The following is a 14,733-nucleotide window of genomic DNA, read 5'->3' as shown; positions in this document are numbered from 1 at the left end:
TATTTCTGTTAGAAATGACCCAGTGCCAGATGTTCTATGGTGTCTACTGTTGGCTTCACACACTTAGCAAATAGATGGAATGAAACCTGCCCCACCCTACCCAGATGACAGGTCAAAGGGCAACCGAGCCATTCTCCTTGCCCCAGTCAGTTTCCAACTTCCTGTGAAGGAAGAGGTGTTGGTCACTTTGTCCTACTGGTACCTCTCACTCTTTAGACCAGTGGTCACTTGTTGGCATTGACCATTTATTTGTCCAGTAGCTTAGCTAATCTCCTTGTTGCTGTGACAAATTGCCTGGCGTGTGGTAGAGGAGGAAGGCTGAGTTCTGAACCATCATGGAGGGGACTTTGCCTACTTCATAGGTGGTGCTAGGATTTTCCATAAGGAGACAGAGAACATATAACCACCCCACTCTGTAGTATTAATGGCCATTGGTAATCTCTGGTCAGGTACATTCTTTTATTTGAAGTTGTAATCTTTTCTTCATATATTGCTGATATCTCATCCTTCTCTGTTATTAAGATGTCTCCTAAGGAGAAATCTTTCCTCCCATTGAAGATAATGTTACAGTTCCTAAAGACAGAATAAACGCTTGATATTCTCTTCCTTACCAGTGGGAGGAATACCAAAACTCCTGGCATTCTCTAAGAGTTTAGGGGTTCTGGGGTGTTCTATATGAAGTGGTGTGTTTTACTAGTACTGGATGACATATTTTGTATCTTTAGGAAGAATAAGGCTCCATATAGTCGGTTACTGTAAGACTTTTATTTATGTAAGTTGAAGATGGCAGGGAATTTCATAGGTTAGACCACGAGTCTCAGAAGAACAACATAAAACAGCATCAATAGGTGGCTATAGGAAGCAGCTAGGTTCCATCTAACCTTTGGCACCAGCATGACTTATGGGAAGAATGTATAAAGATTTTTAACTTTAAGTTACTTAACTTGATCTCTCTCTCTCTCTCTCTCTCTCTCTCTCTCTCTCTCTCTCTCTCTCATATATATATATATATATGTGTGTGTGTGTGTGTGTGTGTGTCTGTGTGTCTGTGTCTGTGTGTGTGTATGTATATACATATAAAATATGTATGTGTATGTATGTATATCATCAATGACATTTGCCTTGAATATGCAAGAATTTTAGATTTAGGTATTAACTTATAGTATACTAAATGTGTACATTCCTAAAGTGAAATCATAAAATTGAGATTAATTCACAGAAATATAGTTTCTACTCATATACTGTCACATCCTCTCTTTAAGAAATTGTTGACTCTTTATCGTTCCAAACACATTGGTAATAATATCTTTGTGCACATGCTTGCACACACATACGCATGGATCTACTTGTCTCTTGGGTAATCAGTACACATATAAGACAAATAGTCCTTTATTTATATTTACTTACAGAAAGATACATGTCAGAACACACATACACAAACACACACACACCTTTTTCCCATCTGTGATGTTTTGCCTCTTCACAGAAATTGAATGATCTTATTCCATGTGAAAAACAGAAATAAATGTCGTTTGAAATACTTAACATAAATCAAAACTACTTTTTAACTGGTTAGTAGAAAGAATGAACTACATATTTACATTTATTATTCACTTCAAATTTAACCACTTTCTCCAATTTTGAGGGCTTTATTAATAAGGTATTTTTGGAAAAGCACATATTGCTATTTGAATTTGAATTTAATTATTAGGAAGCCTCAGCCACGTTAGAGAGAGTAAAAGACATTTCTCAAGAAATGCTTTGTTTCTTAGGTAAAATGAGGCATTTTGTCAATTACAAAGGCTGTATCTTAAGCAGCCAAAGTAGACTCTTGGCTTCTCAAAGACAATCAAGGTCTACAGGAGCATGCATTTAAAGCATAAACTACATACTTACTCAACAATAAAGTTCTACAGAAGCAAGCACTGAGTTTTTGAAACACTTCACACATTAACTTTTGTTGGGTACAAAAAGATGTGAATGTTCCATTAGGGACAGGACTGTCCTGACTCAGCCAATTTGATGGCTGTGTGACCTTCTCCAATGTTTTTAACCTCTCTCCCCTTATGCTCCCTATCTATAAAACACAGATGTTAATAGTTCCTCATAGGACTATAAGCAAGGACACGGCACACTTTGGAACACAGAAAGCACCCAGCCCAAGGTCAATACACCTCAGTTCTTGCACAGCTAGCAAAGCTAGGAAACAATAGAAAATGATGGTTAAGATTCAGGCCGCTTGAGAGCAACCCTGGCTATAGAACACACCAGCTGTGCGGCTGTATGCAGAAGAAGCTATTTTAACTCATATCAACCTCATCTTCCTCTTCTGTAAAAGAAAGATTCTAAGAACACTTCCTGGAGGGATTTTATCAATTAAATTATAGGGGTCTGGCAAGGTAGCTGAGTTACTAAAATGTCTCCATCCTATGCACAAAGGCCTGGGTTCCAGTCCAACACCACATAAACTGGCCACGGTGATGAATGTCTGTGAAGTTAGCATTTAGAAGGTAGAGGCAGGCAGAGCAGAAATTCAAGGCCATCCTCAGCTACTTGGTGAGTTCAAAGTCAGACTGGGCTACATGAGATTTACTACAATCAAAATGTTTTGTAATTGTGTATAATATTATAGCTCTGTTTAGCACAAGGAAGAGGAAATCATTGGTTTTATCTTATTCCCATACCCAAGCTCCCTACCACAGCATCTATACAGGACTAACTCTCTCTAAATGATCTTAAAAATTAACCAGAGTAACTATATGAATGTCCTGCATTTTGTGTTTAAAGAACATGGTGGAAGATGGTGGGCTGAGGTGATGATGGTGCAGTTGGTAAAATGCTTGCCTTGAAAACATAAGGATCTGAGTTAGAACCCAGGGCTCACGTTAAAAAACCTGAGCACTGTAGAGTAATCCCAACAACGGGAAGACTGAGACAGGCAAATCCAATATACTCCTCACTGACCAGCCAGCCAAGCTCAATGCAAGTTCCAGGCTACTGAGAGAATCTGTCTCCAACACAAGGTGGTTGGCACCTACAGAATGAGTCTTCAGATTGTTCTCTGGCCTTCACATTCAAGTACGCATACACACAGAAACTCAAACACATAGAAACTAAATGTATATGTCCATACATAGAAGTCAATGTAGAAGTTGAAGCTGCAGCGTTGCAGAGGTAAAAGGTCCTTCTCCATTCATTTCCACCTAACAGGTCACTTCTCCAGAAGTTATCAAATGGACATTTTCAGTGTCACCTCAAGGGCCTCACCTCTCCTGAGCTGGACTTCAGAGGCTCAGAGGCAGTGTCTGGTGCCCTACAAGTCAGCTCCTCAACTATTTATTCGGGACAGTTTGCTGTGAAAGTCCTGGCCTGCAGGATCTGGAAGCCATTCTAATCTATTACAAAGACCTATAGGCTATTTCCTGGTAACTTGTCATGGGCTCTGGCGATTGTCTCTGAAAATGCAATAAACCTGCAAAGTCTTGCGTGTGTGTTGCATACTGGAAGTATACTAAACATATTACCACTTCACCGGGGACACTCTTGACAATAACGTGAATGTCTGAGGGAATAGAAATCCATTCTTAAAATGTTTCTGACATCAAAGGTGACCGCTGAGTTTGGGGAAATAGTACAAAGTAATATTGACTTGTGTGATTGAGATATTCATAAGACCAACATTGCAGAGGTAGGCTGGGGAGGGGGCTCTATGATTTTTTTCACTGCCTGAGATGGAAGCGAAGGAAGCATACCGGGTGCAGATGTCTCCTTGACTCAATTCTTCAATCACTTTTCCTACGTGTCATATAGCAAACAGTTGACTCTAATTTTATTGAGGTTTGTCTGATGTGTACTTTGTAAGTGTATCTATGTGTGTGCGCATGTATGTCCATTGTATGTGTGCAATGCGTGAGCATATGTGTACACGGGCAAGTGGAGGCCAGAGCTCAAAGTCAGGTTTTATTTCTCTGGAGCCCTGCACCCCACTTCAAGGCACTGTATCTCGCTGGGACTTGAACTCACCAAACTGGGTAGGCTTGATGGCCTACTCAACACCCAAAGGACTCTCCTGTCTGCCTCTTCAGCTCTGGGATTTCAGGCATCAACTACCAGACCTGATTTTCTATATGGCTTATAAGGATCAACCTCCACCCCTCATGGTTAAACAGTAAGCACGTTACCAGATGAGTCATTTCCTCAACCCATGTGTAATGTTTTATTAACCATAAAATAGTTAGGTAGAAGGAATGGCTTATTTATTGTTATGTCTCTTACCTTACTGAAAACAAAACCCAATCAATTTTGTCTTTTCTTTAATGGTCATACTTGGGTTTAAATGGTACAGACATAAAAAAAATGTATTAATTCTTTAATAGTATCTAAATGAAAATTTTATCTTAAATCAAATAAAAATAAAATCATAAGTCTAAAAATGCTATTCATGTTGAGAGATGGTTCAATTCTAAATTCGGAGAGCAGTGTGGTCTACCTGAAACAGTGCCTCATCCTTTTATTCTGCTAACTGAGGGTCTGCTGTGTATCAGATCAGAAACATAACCAGCTTATTCTTTATTCACAAGAAAGAGATACCTCATTCTCGATACCAGAATATGAGCTAGGAAAAGGCCCTATGAACCCAAGGAGTCACAGACACTGAGTAAGGAAGGAAATACAGTGCTGTGAAAGACACATCAGAGGGAAAAGTCAAACCCAGAGTCCTTGTGGTTTATCTGCTGGCAAATAGATCCTGTTGTATGGAAGGGTGAAGAGATGTGGGAAATCATAGCTAACTTCAATGGCCATGCAGTCCTGGAATTGATGATACTGTAGACTGATAATGGTGGAGATGTCTGGCGACTTTGAGACACTGACTCAGCAGGAAGTTCATGAGTTCAAAGTCAACCTAAACTACATATAGGGAAGTGGGGGAGGAGGAGGAAGATGAGGAGGGATGATAGAGAGGAAGGAAAAGGAAGGGAACAGAGAAGGGAACGATAAAGCCATAAAGGGAAGGATAAAGTTAATGGGCATGTTGATGTCTGTATTGACGGGGTGCTCACTATAAAACTATTTAACTGGTTTCTGAGTAAACATCAGAAGAGATTTGCATTTCCACCTGAGAAAGTGCATCCTGTCACTTGCGCTAAGTGGCAGGCCCAGAAAAAGACAAAAGGATTTCTGAAATACAATTTAACAACAACCACAGCATACCCAATCCCCCTCCCACCCTGCAGCTTCATCACAGATAACCTCCTGCTTTAACTGATGCAAACAACCCTAACAGCCGAAGCCTGTCTGTTGGCAGCAGACATTTATAAACAGGGACTGTATACACTCAGTCAGTATTCACAAACTAAGCAAAGAGGTCTCAGAGAATAGTCTGAGTGTTTACCATAAACACTGAGAGATGTACGCCATGTAAATGCCACTAACTCAATGCAAGGACTGCAGACGGAGGAGTTGATCAGAACGTTAGTCAACACTCTCAGGGCTGCTGCCTTCCCATAAACCTTGTGTGCAAACAGAGAGAGGCTGGGAGAAATGTTATCCAAGGGTCATGAAACATGCTCAGAAAGTAAATGTTTCCCTTTGGGAAGTAAACTTTCAATGCACCAAATTCCATCTAGTGCCCTGCAGAAGGATGCCTGCAACGAGTATTCTGCAATACGCAGCTCATCTTTTATAGGTGAGCACTCCATCACCAAAGCCCTGGAATGGAGAGCCAGGTCTGCATCCTCTCGGGCCATCACAGTTTATAACTCCAAGAGCAATGGCTATTATCAGAGTTTTAAAGATTCCCCAGAAACTGCTTTTCTATAACCTCCCTTGGAAGCAAATTTCTTTCATAAACACACTATTCATAAAATTCTTCCATATGCTTAAGCCTGTCAAAGTAGAATCCTCGGGCATCTTTCTATTACAGAGAAGATACTCATTCAACTCCATATTTGTTTATTTATTTCTTAATCAACAAATAGCCATGTCCGTCATAATAAAGGTATAATCAGATGCCCTCTTCTGACGCCAGAGATGCCTGTGTTCATATGCACACACACACACACACACACACACCCATATATGTACACAAATAATTAAAAATAAAACACACCCTTTAAAAAAAAACAGGCAAGTGTGAAGGAAAACAAAGAGATTGAGAGTAACTTAGAGGTTCTTTACTGACAAATGCACAAGATTAAAATGAAGTGTTTCACAATATTTATTAACTGTAAATAAAAGCTAAGACATCAGTTGACTGTCAAAGTTACTGATTATCAAAGGTTAAGATTGGAAAGATGAGAGCAATTGAGGAAGACATGCCATTTTGACCTCTGCCTCCAAATGTACACAACCATGCACACACCCATGCACACACCCAAAGGAAACATACATATACCATACATACCTACAAACAATTTTTTAATTTAAAGATGACAAAAATTTTAAAAAGTTTCCATTGGGGATGATAAAAATATTATGTAGAAGGAGAATGGCAATGGTTGTTTCACTAGTATTAAAGTCCTTAATAGCTCTGTATTGTACAATTAAATTGTAGGACCCAGCCCTGACAAGCTCAATAGAAGCCTGAGTCTCAATAGTTTACCCTAAGGAGATACCTGGTTCCAAGAAAGACCACAAACTGAGATCATCCAGGTACCACCCAGGAACAGACCATCGAAAGGAAATTGTAACATTCTAGCCATTGTAGAAAGGATCACCTGCCAGCACACACCCATCACTTTTCACCAGGACATCCTTAGACAAATATCAGCCAATCAGAGGTCCTGTACCTAGAAATCCCTCACCCCCACCTTTGCTACTATAAAAACCCAAACCTAACTGAGCTTGGGGCGTTTAGACCACTCCAATACATTGGACACATGGAGAATCCGAGTTTGCAAACTTATGTAAGAATAAAGACTCTTTGCTTTTACAAAATTAAATAAATAAATAAAAATAAAAATAAAATAAATTGGAAAGAAGCACCTGCATGACTGGAAAGGTTTTCTTCTCTTTACTATTCCTTTTTTCTTTATTGGTAGTGCTGGGATTCAAACCCAGGCCTTGTGAATGCCAGGCAACTGGCCTGTCAACTGAGTCTTTCTTGATGTAGTGTTAATTTTAAGGATATTTACTGTAGAACAATTCACAGAGCCCAGTTTTTATTTCGCTGGTTTTCTATTTGTATGCTTTCTGTTTCAACAAGCATGCATCATCAGCACGGACAAGAGAACTGGGCATCGCTAAGGGGGCATACAATGTAGTGTGACTGCTTTGGAAATGGTTTGCTAATCTCACAAAGTGAAAAAAATGATTCACTTGACAAATGTACTCTAATTATTCATACAAAAGACATAAAACACCCTAAAGATCCACACACTCCAGCTTTACTTACAGCCCCCAAAAACTGGACGAGATGGTGCCAGAGAGATGACTTAGCATATACTGCTCTTGCAGAAGACCCACGTTTAGTCCTCAGTACCTATAGGTCATTTAGAACATTGTTAGACTAAGTCATTGGAAACCATATGGAATGAAGGTAAACCACTGAGAATTCTGTGTTGAAGTGCATTTGTGTCTGTGTATGTACTGGTGCGTGTACATATCTGTGTGCATTCATGTAGATCCAGAGGTCGACCTCAGGTCACTGACCATCTTGGTTTTTCTTAGACAGAATGTCTTAGCTGTAGCTGGAATGTTGAAGCTGGGTGGGCAGTGAATTGCAGAGTTCCTCCTGTTTCCATCTTCCCATCACTGGGTTTACACGGATGTATCCAACACCATCTGTTGCATGTGGGTTCTGGGACTTGATGATGTTGCAAGTCAAACAGCTTACCAACTGAGCCACCTCCTCAGAACTATCACTGATATTTTTATTGATGACTACCTGGTCAGAGAAATTGTACATGCAAACCAAGATGACACTATAAAGTTCCACCCCTAAGGGCTTTTCCTAAGCAGGTTCAATAAGTCCTGATGCAGACACTATCTGAATTAGGACCGGGAATGGCTGCTCACCTTAAATCATCATTCCTTTGGTCAAATCAGGTTCCTCAATATTTAACTTTAAACTGGCCCCAAAACATTTTTTAAAAATCTGGCATGATAGTTTCCTAATTTAGAGTTCTCCAGTCAAATTCTAAAGCAGACACAGTCCCAGACCATCCCAACGAGATCACTGGGAGGAAAGCCTGGGCCCTAAGACAGCCAGGCTACGCCATCACCTCGGCACAGGAACTCAAGCCTAGAAACTTCAAAGGCCTGGAAACAACTTTGCAATATTTATTTCACATGATAAATAAATGCATTTCATTCCTAACTCACTGCCTTCTAAAGAGCACAAGAAGCTTTATAAAACCATAAAGCAATCCACTTTCCTCATTTTACATGGAAAATGATGGTGATCTGGAGGGACCAATGACTTAAACAGAATGATTGAGCAACTTAAGGTGAAACAGCAGCACTAGACTCAGAGCAAGCCCCAGACAGGACAGTGCTGCCTGCAGAGAGATCACACCACTAATGGACAGCATAGGAACGCCTAGCAGGCAGCAACACATTACTCTTTTGTATATATGTCTCTCTCTCTCTCTCTCTCTCTCTCTCTCTCTCTCTCTCTCTCTCTCTCTCTCTCACACACACACACACACACACACACACACACACACACACATATATATATATATATATATATAGAGAGAGAGAGAGAGAGAGAAAGAGAACAGAAGGAGGAGGAGGAGGAGGGAGAGAGAGGGAGAAACAGACAGACATACAGACAGGTAGACAGACAGACACAACAGAGACAAAAAGCTAGCGAGAAAAGACCACATGCCAACCTTGGGTGTTGCTCCTCAAGTACCATCCTGCCCAGGTTTTGGGACAGGGTCTCACTGGCCTGGAGTCCACCAAGAACTAGTCTGGCTGGCTACCAAGACAAAGGGACCTACCTCTTTAGCATTGAGATTATAAGAACATATGATAACATTTGGATTTTTACATGGGTTCTGGGAGTGGGCCCAAATCTTTAGGCTTGCTCTGTAAGCCCTTGACCCACTGAGCCATCTCCTCAGCCCAGTGTTTAATAGTTTCATTGTTAGAACTTTAAGAAATAACACGTTACATTGCCACTTTTCTTAGGTAAAGACAAAAATACAACGGAAGAACAGAATGTTCCAGACTTGTCAAATTAGTGGGCACCCTAGCTGAAATAGCTTTTCTCTCCAGTTCTCTATACAGTTGCCTTTACTGCCTCTGCTCAGCTGGAGTAAGATCACTAAAACACAAACTGCAGAGAGGAAAATATGACCTATGTTATGTTCACCAGGAATGTTTAAAAATACCGTTGAAGATATTTTCCCCCATCTGCTGCAATCTGAATGAAACGCATCCTCCAAGCAATGTTTCCAAGCCAGTTTAGATTCCGCGTACATCTATCCAGAGTGGAAAATGAAAGGGCTCCATTTTCATGAAAAGTCTTGGCCAGAAAAAATTTGCAGAGGCTGTGGAAATAGCAACTCAAAATCAATAGAAAAATCTCTCTCTAGGACATTCAGGAAAATGGGCAGAAAAATATAAGAGCCAGCAAGTGCGGAGAAGGGGTGCTGTGGAATACTCTCTTCCCAGACATGACATGGTGATCACATACATCAACTCAAAGCAGCTGTGTCTACCCGTGCAAGACCAACACAAGAACTAGCAAATCAAAATGTCAGTGTGGAATGGGGAAGAGTGCTCAAGGACCCCCGCTCCTATCTGAGAGCTATTGGCAGTAACGACCACTGAGGAAGAGAGCCACTTTTCTTTACAGATATGGCCAATGGTACGTTCCCCATACCCCAGTGCACAGCCACATACCAATACACATATGGGCAGCACTAACTGGACTCAGTGGGATATTTGTGACAAAAACGATTTTAAGAAAAGATATAAAGAGATGAGTTAATGGATGCCTTGAAGTTGAAAGGGAGAAGTGGGTGTGAATAAGATAAAATAAACATTATAAACCTGTATGAAAAAGAAAATAATATCACCCTCTATGTGCACCAGAAAGAATAAGGCATCCAGGAAAGCCACGCTAGGAGCCAAGTTGACAAATTGCCCTTCATTTCTTCACCAAGGAATTCCTATTCAGAAAGTCCTTTCTGACGCCTACATTTTGTAAGGCACTGTCTATGTTTTCTTCTAGCAGTTTTAATGCTTGAAGTTTTAAATCAAGATCATTGATGGTCTGGGAAGAGAACAGAAGAGCAGTCAGCTGATTGGTCAGAGGTTAACAGATGGTTCCTGTTCTCATGCTTCATTACAAGAGATCTAGGGAAGCTGCTCTTCAAGTTTTTTTTTTTAAGATTGACTTTTTATTTATAAGTGTGTGTGTGTGTGGGGGTGTAAGCCCATGTGTGAGGATGCCTTTGATCCCTTAGAACTATAGTCATAGACAATTGTGATTTTCCCAGCATAGTTCTTAGGACAGTTCCTAAGACTAAGATAGTCTGCAAGAGTAGCAAGTGCTGAATTATCTGCCTAGCCCCCAAGATGCACTTTTAATATAGGTGTGACCCATATAAAGAAAGAATATTCAAGATATGTTAATATACACACACACACACACACACACACACACACACACACATATATATATATAATGTTTTGCACCCACTTCTAAGTCACCTCCCTATCACTCCTTAGTGGACAGAAAAAAAAAACCTGAGGATCATATAAATTCTTAAGGGCTGATAATGGGAACAGTAACCCTTGAATGAGGTAAATGATAAAATTAACTCCTTGTGGCCTCATGAATTCAACATGTAGTCAATTGCACTTATGTGTAGCAGTCAACTGTGACAAGAAAAGCTCCAATTCGGTAAGGAATGAAACAGCTTCAAGGAAGAAGACAAGGGATAGGGAAGAAGGTTAGAAGAGGTGCAAAGAACCTGGAATGAAGGGAGTGAGAGCTTGAAGGTGACACTCCCCTGATGGCTGGAGAGTGGCAAAGGATGGTTGCTCCCTTTGCTCCGATGCACAGCACTGACACACACACAATGGGAACACTCAGAGGCTACACAGGAAACACTCTGGTGCTTCAGGCATGCTATCATTTACTGACAGGAAATGGTTTATAAAATATGCCTGACAGATGCTGAGTCTACTAAACCAATTTTAATTTAAAGTGACAAACAGCGAGGCACAGAGCTGCTAGGCAACAAACCCAGACATAACTATTAGCTCTATGCAATCATTAATGTCATCTGATGATTCATGCCACAGCATGCTAACCCATTAACAAATAGCAAGCCTGCATGCCTGGAGTTGGGACTAAGTTCTTCTTTCATCCCCAGCTCAGCCACAGTAAGACCTCTTCATCTGCATTTGCATTGTTCTTTGTTCTTGATGTGTACATAACAAAAGTGGTCCTTTGTGATAGACAAGTAGCTGTCCAGCTAAGAAGATGGCTCAGTGGGCAAAGCTCTCACTGGGCATGCTCCACATGAGTGGGGGCTCAAGTCAGGGTCTCCAGAAGTCACGTATGGTGAATGTAATAGCACTTCTCTGCCATCCAAGCCTTTCTACTGTGAGGTGGAAGATGGCAACGGAAGACCCAGATGCTCACCGGTGAGCTAGCCTGGGGTATGCAGAGGTAAACAAGAGACCCTGTCTCAAACAAGACAGAAGGTGATTACTAGCACACAACGTTGTCCTCTGACCTTCACACACATACAGTGGCATGCATGTCTCTCCCGCATACAGAAAGACAGACAGACACACCCATGCACATGTACACACTGATAAAAAAAAAGAACTAAGAACAGCAGCTTACAGAATAATTCATGGATTCACTGGATTGTTTCCTGAGGAACCAAGTCTAATGCATGTGTGATTCATATAAGGATTTGTGTGAGATCAGTACTCTGGAGGGCTGCTGCTTTCTTCATGAATTGATCTTTCACAGTCCCTTATTAAAGGTAATATACCCACCCATTGGCCCATTGGGAACAATGGTCCTCCAAGTGACCCTCCAGGTGAGTCTAACGAGGCACAAACCCTTCACTAACTTGAGGTGATGTAATGAGCCTGTGTCTTGGCCCACCATCATCTCTACCGAGAAAGAAAAGCTATGTCCTAGGCTCTGTCTCCACTAAGTGCCGCTAACCAGAGAAGCACACGTTGAACACACAGTGCTGCTAACCAGAGAAGCACACATTGAACACACAGTGCCGCTAACCAGAGAAGCACACGTTGAACACACAGTGCCGCTAACCAGAGAAGCACACGTTGAACACACAGTGCCGCTAACCAGAGAAGCACACGTTGAACACACAGTACTGCTAACCAGAGAAGCACACGTTGAACACACAGTGCCGCTAACCAGAGAAGCACACGTTGAACACACAGTACCGTTAACTAGAGAAGCACACATTGAACACACAGCTAAAGGAGGAAGGAGCCGAGAACAATTACAGAACTGTACGTGGTTACAGCATGAACCTGTCATAAAATATGGTCAGTCATGTACACCACCAGGCCATGGGTTAAACCCCATCACATCTGGGAAATGTCTTCGATTACATAATGACACACACAAGAGACACTATAACACTGCCACTGTGTCTAAGAACTCACCTTTGGGAGGGCTCCCTCACTGATGGGAGAAGTTTCATCTGAATACACACCTTCTTTATTGGCCTACTTTGCACTTTATTAGGTAAAGGAGCAGATGTGAGCATGTGAGCTTATAAGTCCTCTACCTTCTTCCATTGAGAACCTAGGGTATGGCTTCTCTGTAGGAGCCAGCCTTTCGGTCAGCAGCTGTCTTGTAAACCAACTTTCCATTGTAAATCATAGAAATCTCAGAGGAATTAGCACACTAATGATTTAAAAATTAACATCTGACCATGGAAAACATATTATAACACCCAAGTTATTTACACCTGTAAGAGAGAACTGTCAACTCGGGATGGGAAAAGACAACATTATGAATGGAAATGTTTTAAATTTGAGGGCTAAAGAGGAAGCGCTGCAGCTAAGAACAAGGAGTGCTCTTACAGAGGACCTGAAGTCAGTGCCCTGCTACTGTCTATGACTCCAGCGTCAGGGGATCCAGTGTCCTTCTATGGCCTTCACAGGCATTACAGTCATGTGCACACACCCACACACAGACACATGCACATAATTAAGATAAGTATTTTTAAGTTTAAAAGTCCAATATAATAGTTTGGATTACCATGTAAATCATTATATGACCATTCCACTGCCAAACATGCCCAAAGGTGTGTTCTTCAACCCCGAGGACTTTACAAAGACATGAACAAAGCTATATAAACAATCACTACTAGCAATGCCTTCAAAACTAAAGTTTGAAGTGTGAAAGGCCATCAAAATAGTTCAATGATCCCAAATTATCATGTAATTATCTGTTATCTATGCCCCCTCCCCGACAGATTTCTATTAGTTCTTTGACTATAATTGTAGTTGACCTTTTAAAGGCCGTTTAAGCTCTACATAAGAAACCTGATTATAGTGGGAAATATACTCACAAAAGCAGGACGGGAAACCAACTGCTATTTATTGTACATATAATTATCTTCTCTTTCATCCCAGGATAGAGTTCGGACTCTTGTGTAACTCAGATTTCTGTGGGATTGTCATTTGACTTACAACTGGTGGCCTAGCATCACCTACTAGCATATGAAAATAATTTACTGTGTCTTCTGTGGCCCATCATGGAAATCAATAGCTTGAATATAGAGACGTCTCAATTAGATAGTGCAAAGAGTGAGCCCCGCCCCCTTCTTTCCTGCATCATTAAAATGGTAAGTATTCCACAGCAGTGCTTCAAGTTGAACTGGAGAGCCTCTGTTACTACTGGCTGCTTCACATGCAGTGAGAGTTCACACAGAGAAGAAGTAAGGCTAAGGGGGCATAAGTTATGGAATGGGAGGGGAGGGCCATGGAAATGTTAAAGTATTTATTGATGCTTTTCTATACCACCTGAGTAATTTCGTGAGTTTGACAGAGTATTAAATTATAGTGATGAATACAGATGAGTCATCAATCCTCGCTGCCGTGTTCTTTGAAGCCCCCAAACCAAGGACATGAGCAGCCACGGTATGTTTTAGCACAGCGAGAAATGATCTCAAGGCTGAACTGAGATCTCTCTCTGCAAGACATATAAAAACTCAGTGTGGGGGCTGGGGAGACTGCTCAATAGGTAAAGCAATTGCTGTCAAAGTGTAAGAAGTTAAGTTCAAACCCCCCAGGACCCAAATAAAGGCAGACAACAGAGCCAATGAGTCTGCATTCCTAGTGCCCCCATGGGGAAATGGAAAGCAGGAACAACAGAATTCTAGGAATCCTACAGGCCAGCCAGCCTGGCGTACACAGGAGGGGAAAAGCAATGAGAGATGCTGTCTCAGAAAAGGTGAGAAACAAGGCCTAACACATAAAGGTGTCCTTGACTCACACGTGTGCCAAGGCATGTGAGGGAAAGACCAAGACAGAGGGAAAGAGGGAGGGAGAGAAGGAAATAGCCAACTGTTATACAGAGCTTCACGATGGAGGCATAGGTACCCACACTGCATCGAAGAACATTATCATTTTAGGACAACTTCTCAAGCATGTCACAGCCTAGGGCGACCTCAGTATAGGAACATGGAATAAAACAGTATTCCAGGCAAATTAAGGAAAGTGGATTGTCCCTCATAGGACAACTGAACCTGGACTCAGGACTTCAATGCACAA

The 14,733-nt window shown here is 41.3% G+C and overlaps 1 protein-coding gene across 4 annotated transcripts in view; it reads right to left on the bottom strand.

Moving 5' to 3' along the window:
• The window catches only part of Nckap5 (NCK associated protein 5), an 843,848-nt gene that overhangs the window by 472,548 nt on the left and 356,567 nt on the right, over positions 1 to 14,733 (bottom strand). The window lies entirely within an intron of this gene.

This window comes from Chionomys nivalis, chromosome 5 (genome assembly GCF_950005125.1).
Source record: "Chionomys nivalis chromosome 5, mChiNiv1.1, whole genome shotgun sequence".
NCBI lineage: Eukaryota > Metazoa > Chordata > Mammalia > Rodentia > Cricetidae > Chionomys > Chionomys nivalis.
Note: the sequence above shows the minus strand (reverse complement) of the source record. Positions and strands in the feature narration are given on the sequence as shown.